At 43.2% G+C, this 14545-nt stretch overlaps 1 long non-coding RNA gene across 1 annotated transcript; it reads left to right on the top strand.

Moving 5' to 3' along the window:
- The first annotated feature begins 2532 nt into the window (after positions 1–2532).
- On the top strand, positions 2533–9276 carry LOC121100928. Its single transcript, XR_005832689.1, has 2 exons — positions 2533–3131; positions 8690–9276. It is a non-coding gene; the product is annotated as an uncharacterized LOC121100928 (long non-coding RNA).
- The last annotated feature ends 5269 nt before the right edge of the window (positions 9277–14545 follow it).

Genomic DNA, 14545 nt, shown 5'->3' with positions numbered 1-14545 from the left:
GAGCCTGCTTCTTCCTCTCCCACTCCCCCTGCTTGTGTTCCCTCTCTCGCTGGCTGTCTCTATCTCTTTCAAAATAAATAAATAAAATCTTTAAAAAATAATAATAATTTTAAAAAGAAAGATTTCACTTTTAAGTAATCTCTACACCCAACATAGGGCTTGAACTCACAACCCCAAGATCAAGCATCACACACTCTGACTGAACCAGCCAAGTACCTGGTATGCCATGTTTTTGAGTCCCCTCTCTATTGTACACTTCATACAGCTTCTGGTTGGCTTATTTTCTTTAAAAATACAGTTCCTAGAACTTACAACACACCTCAAGGGTAGCTTGAGCTATTATTAAACTACAAGGAAACAGTAAGGAAACTGGCTCCGGGTAAGGGAAAGTATTAGACCCAGAGAAACCAGAAAATCTCTTCTGCTCTTGGAGATGTGGGAGGGTCACTGATTTATGGTCTCCTCTACTGGACGGACAGTAGAAGTTTAAATCAGGGGTTTCCCCCTTTTCTTTTGAGAGTTCCCTAATTTATGTGAAAATACACAATTTTCTTAGTTGGACTGTGTTCCTTGTCAGAGTTTCATATAAAAACACGCCAACTAATTATTGAACACTACATCTGAAACTAATGATGGTTAATTGAATTTAAATAAAAAAATTTGGCACTGAAAAAAAAAAATCCAAAAGAATGCCAACTTTCCTCTTTTTGCTTCAACAACTTTATTTTGTGTTGATTTTTCTCTGATACCTTCTATAATGTATATAAGCTACATTTTAGAGTCTGATGTTTGCAAAGGGCTTTCTCATTATTTTACATGAGCCATCTCTTGTTGTCTCCAGGGAAATCAGTGACATTTACAGAGTTCTGATGTTTATAAATAGCTTATTGGAAAAGGCGGTAGGCGGTCTCAAAGAAGTTCCTGGAGTCTACATTGAAGCTCCTGGATATTGCTGTGGGCCTCATCTTCTTTCCTGTACTGAAGCCTGCAGGTCCTGCTGGGTGGTATTTGCCCTCAGTCACAGGCCTCCCCTGATGACCATCGTTTCTTCCTCCTCCTTCCCATCAGGCCTAAAAGCAGTGAAGTCTTCTGGCTGTTGCTAACCCCAGGGTTCTTCACTTTGTCTTACATGTTTCCTTTAAATCTGCCCACAGAAATTTTAAAATGTCCCTTTCGTTAAGCTTTGTTCCAGTCATCCTTTTGGGATGATTGCCAGGGCCCTCCACTCATCTTAGGCTCTAGGCAGAAAGAGAAATTTATTATATGTTTCCTATTCATCACAGGCCTTCCGGGGCTTGAGGATGAGTGCTTTGAAGATAATTTACATATTCCAAAGAAAGACATTATCATAGGGTCAAGGTTTAAACTATTAAAGTATGAGATACTTAGATACTTAGCAAAACTTTCGGAAATAGCTATGGTCTGCTTTTTTTCTGATTCAAAGCAAAGATTGTCTATTCTCTTTCTAAAGTATATTGTTTGGGCATTATTTAAAGGAAAACTAAGACAAATCAGAGGAACAATTTCTTTATGTGGATACTTCCTTGTTTCATTTCAATAGGATTTATTGAACCATTGCTCTGCTGTTACTATGGCATTTTTTAGTACAAAACTTTATTGTGTTCTCCCGTTAAAATGAGCCCTTTATCATCATAATACTTCAAGCCCAGTTAACCATCAATTTTTACTCAATATGCACTTTTTTTAAAACTCTGTTCTGAACAGTCTCTCCATGTGGAAAATCTCGATTTTTCAACTCCTTCACCAAGGGCTTTTCTTTTTGCCTTTGTAATCTACTGTTTGTTATAGGACGGCTGTGCCAGGAGGTGTAAATAACAGCATCGCGTCCTTATCTCTCTCTAAAAATATTTAAGGACAAGGTTCAACTTCATTTTGTGTGAATCTTTAATTAAAGGTCATTATGGGGAGGGTTACCAACAGTCCCAACCTAGAAAACAAAACTGAGTTAGTTTTCAAAGAAGTTTACTTAGGGGCACCTGGGTGGCTCAGCCGATTAAGTGTCTGCCTTCAGCTCAGGTCATGATCCCAGGGTCCTAGGATTGAGCCCACATTGGGCTCCCTACTCAGCAAGGAGCCTGCTTGTCCCTCTTCATCTGCCTGCCACTCCCCCTGCTTGTGCTCTCCCTCTCTCTGTCAAATAAATAAATAAAATATTAAAAAAATATAGAAGCCTGCTCTAAATTACTTCTGAAGAGAACAAGGTTCTCTTTGTCTCTTATTTCTCTTCTCTTGCTTTGCTCTCTTCCCCTATTTGCCTTTTCTTTTTTTTTTTAAGATTTTATTTATTTATTCAACAGAGATAGAGACAGCCAGCGAGAGAGGGAACACAAGCAGGGGGAGTGGGAGAGGAAGAAGCAGGCTCATAGCGGAGGAGCCGGATGTGGGGCTCGATCCCAGAATGCCGGGATCACGCCCTGAGCAGAAGGCAGACGCTTAATCGCTGTGCTGCTCAGGTGCCCCCTATTTTGCCTTTTCTTATCCCTCATTTTTCTTTTCCTTTCCGTCTTCACCCAAAGCTATGCTTTTCCTTATCTTTTCTATTTATTTTCCCCATTCCAACTAAAAAATTCTATTTCCCTTCTGTCTCATATGCTATCTTAATAGAGCATAAACCATTCAAAGCTTGGTCCACTCAGCATGTATTTTTTTCCGCTTTGATTCACAAACGCCTGCTTCTTCTCCTTGAACATCAAATTCTCCCTCTGGGGCTCATGGAAAATGTGAGCATCCAGAGAGTTCCGCTTGTGTGGTGAGGAACCAGACAACTACTTGTCTGGCTACTTGAAACTAAAGTTACCCAGCTCTGTGTGTGGGCGCTAGGGGGTGCTGCAGTGTGAGGCTTGTCCCAGGAGCAAGAAGGTGGGCAGTCTGGCTCCCCACAGAGCCTTGAGGAGTCTGGGCCAAGAGCTTGCTCAATAGAAAGAAGACACAGGTGCCAGGAAGCAACAGGTTCCCCAAAGAAGGAACCCAAAGTGCTGACACAGGGGTGCTGGTGTCTCTTCAAGAGCCCGTTCTCTGGCGTGGAAATTTCTCTCTGGCGGCGGTGGGCAGCTCAGCATAAACCATGGCCTCTGCATGCATCTCAACACTTGGGATTCTCTTCACACTGAGTGAGTACTGTTCCTTCCCCATTTACCGCTTGTAGTAACCGCATACGTGCTTTTCAGCAGCTTCACTGATGGAGTGTGGATTCATTTCCGGGTAGACTGAGAGCTCAGTCAGTGTCGCAGCCAGATCAGGTCACTGTGGCTGAAGGGGATCCACTGACTGTGAATTGCACCTATTCAGTTTCTGGAAGCCCTTATCTCTTTTGGTACGTCCAATATCCCAACCAAGGTCTCCAGTTCCTTCTGAAATACATCACTGGGAACAACCTGGTTAAAGGGAGCTACGGTTTTGAGGCTGAATTTAGTAACAGCCAAACCTCTTTCCACCTGAAGAAACCATCTTTCCTTGGGAGCGACTCCTCTGTGTACTTCCGTGCGGTGGCAGACACCGTGGTGGGGGCTGTGGGGACAGGTGAGCACAAACCCCTGAGTACCACAGCGAAACTGTTTTCCCAAAACCTTTATGTCCCTCCACCTGAGGGTGGTGTGGTTTCAGGATACATCACTCATTATAACTAAACTGCAATTTCAAGGGGCACCTGGGTGGCTCAGTCGGTTAAGTGTCCCAGGTCATGATCGCAGGATCCTGGGATCGAGCCCAGTGTTGGGATCCCTGCTGGAGATCTGGTTCTCTGCTTCTCCCTCTCCCTTTGCTGCTCCCCCTGCTTGTGCTCTTTTGCCTCTCTCTCTCTCAAATAATTAAAATCTTTAAAAAAAAAATAAACCACAATTTCAAGCCACAGAATTTGTTCATTAGACAAATGTTTATGATTCCTCATGTGCGCAGTACTCTGCTGAGCACTGATGACAAGTAGGTGAAAGAAACTATCACTGATTTCAGTGTGCCAGGTGTGATCCCAAACATTTACAAACCCATGTAAATCTTGCAACTGTTATCATAAGCTTTACGTTGCAAATGAAGGAACAAAGGCACAGAGAATTTAAGTTCTCACTCAAGTCACAGAACTGTTAGCTGGCAAACTGAAACCAAGGTGGTCTGCCTCTCGGGTGTGTGGTCCAAAGGCTCCACTGCCCGGCCAGCCTAGAGGCTCCCTGAGGGCATGAGACTGATTTCAGCGATGGGGTAGCCCTGACTCCTGGGATGGCTCCTGTCAAGAAGAGTGCTGGTTTGGGGCTCCTGGGTGGCTCAGTCATTGAGCATCTGCCTTTGGCTCAGGGTGTGATCCTGGCGATCTGGGATCGAACCCCACATCAGGCTCCTAGGCTGGGAGCCTGCTTCTTCCTCTCCCACTCCCCCTGCTTGTGTTCCCTCTCTCACTGGCTGTCTCTCTCTCTGTCAAAAAAATAAATAAAATCTTAAAAAAAAAAAAAGAAGAATGCTCTCTGTTAACTCTGCATCCGGTTTGCCCCATTTTGGCAACCCTACTTTCTCCTCCAGTATTATTCGGAGAGGCCAGAGATTTTTTGTACCCATTTTTTGGGTGACCAAAATGAGGATCACAGATGTAAAAGACAAGACCCAAGAAGACATGAAGTTTGTTGGTTGTAGACAGGGGACTGAAATCCATGTCTTCTGATCAAATTCTTTGTCTGGTGTCATAATATTCACTATTTCCACCATTCCATCCAAGCATAAATATGTATAGCCAAAACTGCACCTGGATGCCCCGCCACCCTCCAATTTCGAATATCCTGGGAAGGGCTCTGGTTGACTCTGAGTCAGGTGCTCTCCCCTGGGCTAACCAGTGGTGGCTGTGGGTGTGGGCTGCAGGGATTAGCCCAGCTCAACTTGCTCACTTGGCCAGTTACTGAGTGGCTGGAGGGATGACTCTGTGAGACATTAGTATCTCTGCTTTGAATCACATGATTAAAAGGGGTATGTCCCAAAAGAAATTAACTTTTACATAAGGGCTTATGTTTATTTCTCCCAAATGCCTAGCCAATAGCAGGAATACCACTTACTGAAAAATTCCGTCTCTCCCCATAGATTTGATATACCACATTTACAGTACACTGAATTCCCATATACACCTGGGTCTGTTTTTGAACTCTTTATTCTTACAGTTTTGTGCTGGAGTGTGCTGCTTCAAGGAGGGTCGCCCTTCAGCCTCTGGCTTACACCTTGCCATCTACTCCCTTTCTCTTTCTTTAATTTTTTAAAAAAATTTTATTGATTTATTTGAGACAGAGAGAGCATGAGATGGGGCAAGGGCAGAGGGAGAAGGAGAAACAGGCTCTCTGCTGAGCAGGGAGCCCAACTCAGGACTCAATCCCAGGATGCCAGGATCATGACCTGACCCGAAGGCAGACGCTCAACAGAGCGAGTCACACAGGCGCCCCTGCTCCCCTTCTTTTTCTATCCCTAACTCCACCCCATATCTTGAAGGGCTTTCTTTACACACAAGGATGTGGACGCCTTAGTCCACGTGTCTACATTCTCTGCAAACAGCCATCCCTTGGCCACCCCTTGGGCCTAGGGATGTGTACCCTGGTGGGATATCTGTTTTTCTAGGAAGATGGTACTTGGAAGAGGTCCATGCAGATCTTAAAAGTGGATCTGGGGACATGCGTGCAGGGAATTCTGGGATCCTACGGTCCCAGGGCATGGTCTGGAAGAGGTTCTTAGACTCTAGAGCGGTGGGGAGTGGCCTGGGTGGAGCCTTTTAGAGTGCAGGACTCAGAGCAGGGACGTGCTTACTCATGTTTCAGGGTGGCTGTGTTGTGTATCATTACTGCCTGACATACATTGTGTTCATAAAACCACGTCCGCATTATAAGTTTACATATAGAGTTGCCATACCTCCAGGTAAGCCCTCAACCCCCACCACTGTTTTGCTCCAAAGGGAGTTCATACCCAGAAGGCTATTCTCAGCACTCTACACGATCAACCTGGCTCCGTGATCTGTTTCTGCCTTTGATACTTTGAAGTAGGCTTTATGTAAGTCCTGCAAGGGAAAGAAGGATGTTCACACAACCACAACTCCTTCATCCATTTACCTATTCATTCAACAATTATTTGTTGCATGTCCACTGTGTTCCAGGCATCGTTCTGGTCATGGGGAATACAATGGTGAACAAAAGCTTCCCATCCAGTCATTGCCCAGACTCGAAAAGTGTTGTTACCAATTCCCCACCCAAACAAAACTATTTCTTGGTCAAAGATACACAACTCTCAAGAATATTTCCTTTTAGGAAGAGTCTCCAGGGTCAGACTAGCTCTCAGATGTTTGTTTTTGTCATGTGGTGTGATGGGAGGAAAGGCATGAAGAGAAGGGGAATCTGTATTTCCCCCATCTCCTGAGGTGGCTAGGAGGGAGCAACTATTTCCTTAGATGTTCTGTTTTGTCATTTGGCCCTGGTCATCGGTCTGTTTTAGGAGGAAAGTTAGCCTGGTATTCTTTTTTTCCTATGCCTGTTGGAAAATATTCCTTATAACCAGGTAACCTTTAGGCAAAACTAGTAATTCAGTAGAGTCTCTCCTCATAGTATTCATTTTTTACGTCCTCTTTTATGTAAATATGTGACATTGGATAAGCTGTTTATACTGTATGTGCTTTGTCTCCTAATTCATAAAATTGAGATAATTGAGATAATTGAAAGGTTTGTTGTGAGGATTGCTGTATATGTGAAAATATATCTGAGACCCCAAATAAAAGTGGATGTTGAGAGTGGCATAGCCAGCAGATACTTAGGTCACTGCTACAGATTCTCTGCCATAAATTCATGTGTTGAGACCTAATCCTCAGTGTAATGGCATTAGGAGGTGGGATATTGGTGGGGAGGGATTAAGTCATGAGAGTGGGGCCCTTATTAAAAAGACCTGAGAGGGGGGCGCCTGGATGGCACAGCAGTTAAGCATCTGCCTTCGGCTCAGGGCGTGATCCCGGTGTTATGGGATCGAGCCCCACGTCAGGCTCCTCCACTATGAGCCTGCTTCTTCCTCTCCCGCTCCCCCTGCTTGTGTTCCCTCTCTCGCTGGCTGTCTCTATCTCTGTCAAATAAATAAATAAAATCTTTTAAAAAAATAAAAATAAAAATAAAAAGACCTTAGAGGGGCACCTGGGTGGCTCAGTTGATTGAGTGTCTGACTCTTGATTTCAGCTAAGGTTGTGCTCTCGGGGTTGTGAGATGGAGCCCTGTGTTAGGCTCTAAGCTCAGTGGGGAGTCTACTTAAGATTCTCTCTCTCCCTCTCCTTCTGCCCCTCCCTGCTGCATGCTTTCTTTCTCTCAAAAATAAAAATAAAAATAAAAATACCTTAGAGAGCTTCCTTGCCCCTTCCTCCATGTGAGGACATAGTGAAAAGATGGCTGTGAACTAGAAAGTGGATCCTCACCAGATATTGAATCTGCTGACACCTGATTTTGGACTTCCCAACCTTCAGAATGGTGAAAAATAAATGTTTGTTGTTTAAGCTACCCAGCTCTGATATTTATGGTATAGCAGGCCAGACAGATCAAGACAATCACCAATGGTAAGGAGCTCCCGGATCTGCCCTGATCTGCCTATACCTGGACTATAACATGAGAAAGAAATAGACTTCTGTCTTGCTTTACTTTGGCCACTTTGTCACGTCAGGTGGGCCTGTATTCTAACACTACCTTCTTCTCCTGAAAACTTGCTTTTAGGAAAGGAGCTAATATTATCTATATACATTGTGAATTGATTGCATTTAAGCAACATTTTTAAAAAATTACTTGTGGACTCACAGCTTTTGTCCCTGAAATATAATTTTAAGCATTTTAGAGAAGGTAGAGGTAGAGAAACATTGGGGGGGGGGCAGAAAAGTCCTGGTTTTCCTGAAAACACTAAATGTAGACAGCCACCAGCTGCATCGGTGTGAGAACTTGCCCCTGCCTGGATGCTGGGGCACACCTCTCTCCAGGGGGAACCACCCTCTCTGGAGCCATCTTGGGCTCCATTCAGTCCTCTCTCCTCTGATCTCTTTCTGATTGTATAGTCATTTTCAGGGGGTTCTCTGCAAAAATCCAGAAGCACTTCAAATTAAATGGTACAAAGCCTAGCTCTTCATTTTCTCTCCTTCCCAAAGAAAAATGAAACAAAACAAAAAATAGAAATTCACTTCATGTTTTTGTTTTCTCTGTCAAACGGTGGTACCACTATTCACCCAGTCTATCCATCTGCCATTTACTCTCTTGCTTCCCATGTGGTCCAAGATGCTGTTCCTTCTGCCCTTCCTACGAGGCCCAGTCTTTACCATGTCAATTCCCTCTCTTATCTTGGGTGTTAGCTCGGGTGTCACTCCTGCTGGGACACCCTTCTGGAACCCCACACCAAAGCAGTTTCACTTCCTGTATGATTCTATAGTGTCCTACCTTCTCTCTCACAGCAGTTATCATGAGGACTATTGCTGCTTCCAAGATTTTCTTCCTTCTCTCTAGACCACTGGGTCTTTCTCATGATTGAATGCCCAGTGTCTGGCTCAGTGCCCAACCCAAGCAGGGACTCCACAAATATTATTTGATTGAGTAAACAGACACTTACCACGAGTCTTGAAATGTTTTTCCGCTTTATTTTTATTATTACTTTTTAAAGATTTTATTTATTTATTTATTTATTTATTTATTTATTTATTTGACAGAGAGACAGCCAGCGAGAGAGAGAACACAAGCAGGGGAAGTGGGAGAGGAAGAAGCAGGCTCCCAGTGGAGGAGCCTGATGTGGGGCTTGATCCCAGAATGCTGGGATCACACCCTGAGCCGAAGGCAGACGCTTAACGACTGTGCCACCCAGGCGCCCCTGAAGATGGTGTTTAAGGTGATGGCTTGGGCCATTTCTGGAAGTTACTCAGTTTTCCTTGATTTCTCCCATTGACGAGGGAGCAGAAGGCAATCTAAGGAAAAAGCAAGAGCTGACACCCTGCAACTCCCCCCCACTCCCCCAAATCCTGGGTGGGGCAAGTGTGACATTCCTCTGGGAAACTTCCAACTATCTTAATGTTAATGCTTTGCTAGAGGGAAAAACAAACCTTAGCTTGATAATAGCAAGGCCTCCAGTATCCTGAGGATCTTTAGTATATGAAAGTCCTTTTGGACACCTCCCTTTTCCCTTACTTCCTCCAACTCCCACAGTATAAAATCAGCCACTCCTCCCCACCCAGCACAGGAGCTCTTTCTACCCCTGGGTTCTGTCGCCTGTGCTTTAATAAAATCACCTTTTTGCACCAAAGATGTCTCAAGAATTCTTTCTTGGCCATCAGCAGCAAACCTCACCAACATTCCAAAAGGACATCACCATGAATACAGGAAGTGTACATGCCATCATTTCTTCTGTTAATCTGACTTTTGTTAGAGGTGAGGGGGAGTCAAGAACCTAGAAGAGTAGAAGAAAAATTACTCTTCCCCCCACATTACCAGTGTGTCATTTATCTATTTCCTCCTTTTTGGATTCATTTTCAGTTTATTCATTAACAAAAGGGACAGACAGATGCCATGGCATATACAGTTACTAATATTAAATAAAGAAAATCCAACCAAGTAAATTTGAAGATCTAATTGGCTTTATTCAGTCATGAATCCAGCAGCATTTTGCCTAGCAAGTAAACGAAAGTTCCCAGGAATTGTACAAAATGGAATGTTTTTTTTTATATGAAGGAGGGTGGGGCAGAAAGTTATTAACATAAGAAAAGAAAGGATTGTTTTAGGCAAGGTCACCTTTTCTTAGGGGGAAGGGTATATATGGAGGAGAATAGAGGAAGAAAATGAGAAAATGAGAAATAGAGAATTTGAGGGCTAGAATATACATTAACAGTCAACCAGTAAAATCCTTAATCTTAATCATAATCAGTATACTAGAGAATGCTAGGAACATTAGGAAGCTAGGGAATAATTGGCTCTGAGTGCTGGCTTCTGGGATTTGTTAGAAGAGACTCAATGCAGGGTTGTTAACCTGGTTAGACTTCTTGAAAATTTATAAGCCTCCTGAAATCGAACATAGCGGTTGTGTTATTAAGGCATATGTGTTATTTGAGAGGAGTTTCCACTGCATCTTTAAAAGGTGTAATGAGCCAAGAAAGATTCAGATAATTTGACTAAGAGTAAAAGTCATGTCAAGAAAGGGGGCTGAGAGAAGCATGGGGAATCAACCAGCAGCTCAGGACAGGGATGGGGAAGGAGCTTAGAAATTATTGAATGTGAAAGAATTACATTAGTGATGAGGGAGCAGAAGGCTGGCTGAAGACAAAGCATAAGCTGACACCCTGCAACCTTCCCCACCCCCACTCCTGGGTGGGATACATGATGTTCCTCCAGGAAGTTCCCAACTATCTTAATGCTAATAATGCCTTGCTAGAGGGAAAAACAACCTTAACTTGACAGTGGCAAGGCCTCTGGTGTCCTGGTGTCCTGTGAGACTTCTTTAACATACGAAAATCCTTTTGAAACCTCCCTTTTTCCTTACCTTCCCCCAGCCCCATAGTATATAATCAGCCATCCCTCACAAGCCTGGGCAGCAGCTCTTTCTGCCCATGGGTCCTGTCCCTGTGCTTTAATAAGCCACCATTTTGCACCAGAGACACCCAAAGAATTCTTTCTTTGTCATCTGCTCTGGACTCCACCCCACTGAACCTCACCTATATTCCAAAACCGCATCATTAGAATTAAGTAAATAGGGGCACTGGGGTGGCTCAGTCCCTTAAGCGGTTTACTATTAGACAGAGAACATAAATAGGTAACGAAAGCTTTAGCATTTCATGAAGCTTAAAAAATTTTCAGTATTGTGTTTTGGAGGTGGTTCATTACATGGAATGAGCCATCTTGATAAGGGCTCCAAAATTAAAAATGAGTTTATTTTTAAGATGGAAAAATATGACAAAATTAATGACAATGAAGCAAACAATTATCTGTTATACTAAAAATTAAAATTAGTAAGTTAAATATAAAACGTGAATATAAATTTTACACTATAAATACCCAACGTTAATGACATCACTTTAAGGTGCAGGGAAAGCCACAAGAGGGCACTCCATTCCTCAGATGTGGTCTATTCCCTCAGTCACGTGGTGGCTTGACACTCATTGGCCCTATTTCTCTGTGCATGTTATGTTCTCTTTTCAGTTGCAAGTTGCTGTAGGGCAGGAAGTTTCTCTTTCCAAAAGAGCAAGGACTCTCTAGAAGATTCTATCCAGAATCCAGAATCAGACTAGAGGAGCACCCAATCAGCTTTGTTATATTTGGGGGTACAAAGCCATTTTCTCTTCCCGCAGCTCAAACAGCCATGCTTTCTGCTTTTTGCTCAACGCTTGTGGTGGTACTGCTAGTAATTCTCAGTGAGTAATGTTTCATTTTTTTTAAATCAATTTTTTATTAAGCTTCAAATTTTAATTCCAATATAGTTACTGTACAGTATTATATTAGTTTCAGGTGTACAACATAGTGATTCAACAATTTTATACATTACTCAGTGCTTGTCATAGTAAGGGGACTCTTAATCCCCTTCACCTATTTGTCCCATCCCCCCCCCACCACCTCCATTCTGGTAACCCTCCCTCTGTTCTCTATAGTTAAGAAACCATAAAATGGTTTCTCTCTCTCTCTTTTTTCCCCCTTTGTTCATTTATTTTGTTTCTTAAATTCTACAAATGAATGAAATCATATGGCATTTGTCTTGGTCTGACTGGCTAACTTCACTTAGCATTATACTCTTCGGATCCATCTGTGTTATTGCAAATGACAAGATTTCATTCTTCTCTATGGCTGAATAACAGTCCATTGTGTATATATACACCACAGATTTATCTTCATCTATCGATGGACACTTGGATTGCTCTATAATTTAGCTATCGTAGATAATGCTGCAATAAACATAGGGGTGCACATATCCTCTTGAATTAGTGCTTTCATCTTCTTTGAGTAAATACCCAGTAGTGTGATTACTGGGTCATAGGCTAGTTCTCCTTTTAATTTTTGGAGGAATCTCCATACTGTAGTAATGTTTCATTTTTTTAAATGATTTTCTATTCCTAGGTCTGGGTGATGATATCTAGCTCAATTTTCTCACTGGGGACTGTCCTTTTGTTCATAAATTCCTAAATAACAAAATCGTCATTATTTTAGGAGAGACCCATGAAGACACGGTGATGCAGACTGAAGGCTCCGTTACCCTCCCCGAGGGGACACCGCTGACCCTGAGCTGCACCTATGAGCGCAGCTACTCGGTTTCTGTTTTCTGGTACGGGCAGCACCAGAACAAAGAGCCTGAGCTCCCCTGAAGAGCTCATCAGAAAACCAGAGGGCTGAGCGTCACGGTTTTCAGGCCCATTGGAAGAGCGACAAGTCCTTCCCGCTGGGGAAACGCGGGGCACAAACGTCGGACTGGGCCCTGTACTACTGCCCGCTGGGAGCACAGTGAGAGCACCTGCAGGGGGAGCCAGGCACGAACCCAGAGCTGCGCAGGTGGGGCCTGGCTGCGGGCAGCCTGCAGCGCAGAGGATGCTTTCTCTAGAGTTAGTGTCCTGGGCTGGGCACTAGAGGGGAGGGAACAATGTCCAGCTCGATGCCTGCGCGCTGAGGAACCCGGTGCTACTTTGAGCAAGGAATGGAAAGAGGCGATCTAAATGACAACTTGATTTCTAATTTCCAGAAATGTTCCTGTTTTCAGTCAGGATGCCATTTCTTCGTGCCAGATTTAAAAAGACCCCATGGTAACCATTTACGGAAGTTCTGTGTAGCCCGGCTACCAAGTAAGCATGTGATTTCCTGAGCTCCATCTCTGAGACCGGAACATTGCATGGATCTCATCATTTTTAGGGAAAATAGCTTCTAGACTAAATGAGCTCTCAGGAATCTGCTCCCACTGATTTAGTTTCTTTTCTCTTGGGTCCCAGCTTTACTATGATAACTGACTCACAACACTGTGCAAGGGCTCGGTGTACAGTGTGTTGATCTGATACACGTTACAAAACGTTCACCACCGTAAGATTAGCGAACACCTCTTTCCAGTCACATAATTACCATTATGTTTTTGTGGTGAGAACCTTCAAGATCTACTCTCTTAACAACTTTCAAATAGATGATACTTGATTGTTAACTGGAACCACAGTGCTGTACGTTAGACCCCCAGAACTTCTCCATTTTTTAAACTAGAGGTTTGTAGCCATTAGCCAACATCTCCCCATTTCCTGTACCCCCTGACCCCTGGTAACCACCATTCTACTCTGTTTCTATGAGTTTCACTTTTTTCTATCTCATATATAAGTGATATCATGTAGTATTTGTCTTCCTCTGTCTGAATATATGATAAGGAAGCCTGATCTCTTTGGAGTACTGTCCTATCTCAACTATGGGTCCTCCTCCCAGGAAAGACCCTGTAGTGTCCACGTGTATAAAAACATAGACGAGGGTGCACTGTCTTTCTTAGTGGTTGGTGAGTCAAACTAACATAATGGTTCCGTGTTTCTTGGGACCAGGAAACAGAGAAATGAGTCCCTTACCATAAACTGGGCACACATTTTGGATTCCAGCACTGAGCCCCTAATTGGCTTAAGGATACTCAGAGAAGACCCTGGGAGCCGCAGAGGTGACCTTATGACTTCAGCTGGGCTGTGATGATTTATACAGAGAGAGGTGGGAAAACCTAAGAAGCATTCCCTACAATGCTTGTGGATGTCAATTATAGGGGTTTCATGTGGCTTTTAACATGATTTCAAAGACTTGATAGGCTAAAGATCCAAAGACCTGCTGTTGGACTGAACTGTGTCCCCACCACCCATACTCCTCAATCCACATCTTGAAACCCCCACCCCTGATGTGACTGTATTTGCCCTTAAGGAGCTCATTAAGGTTAAATGAGGTAACGATTTCAACAGGTCTAGTGATTATGATATTTTTAATGTTTGGTAGGTTTTAAAGTTTGGTAAGTAAAATACCCCTTAAATTTTGGATTCTTTTCCAACAAAACCAACTCAGTCTCATAGGTACAGAGAACAGATTGGTAGGTGCCGGGGGACGGGGGTTGGGTGGAACAAAATGGGCAAAGAGGACTGAGAAGTACAAACTTCCAGTTATAAAATAAGTCATGGGGATGTAATGGACACCATGGGAAATACGTCAGTAACATTGTATTAACTTTGTAAGGTGGCAGATGGTAACTACACTTACTGTGGCGATAACTTCCTAATGTGTATAACTGTTGAGTCATTATGGCGTACTTTCAGTTATATTATTACTTTCAGTTATATCTCAATAAATGTAAAAATTGTCATTTTTGTAGATCCAAAGTGGTTTAACAGAGGCAATTTTATTTGGCTCATTCTAATACATAGATTACATTAAAATGTTTGGATTCTTCTAATCTCGTATATCAGTATAATAATCAACCACAATTTTGTCTGGTTCGTGGCCAAGGAAATATGCAGCTTTTCATTCTCCAGGTGGAAGCAGTGGAGACTCAGTGACCCAAATGGAAAACCAAGTGACCCTCTCAGAAAGGGCTTTCCTTA

The sequence above is a fragment of the Ursus maritimus genome, unplaced genomic scaffold (assembly GCF_017311325.1).
Source record: "Ursus maritimus isolate PB19 unplaced genomic scaffold, ASM1731132v1 scaffold_51, whole genome shotgun sequence".
Classification (NCBI taxonomy): Eukaryota; Metazoa; Chordata; class Mammalia; order Carnivora; family Ursidae; genus Ursus; species Ursus maritimus.
The sequence above is the reverse complement of the archived record's forward strand: the minus strand, read 5'-3'. Positions and strand labels throughout refer to the sequence as shown.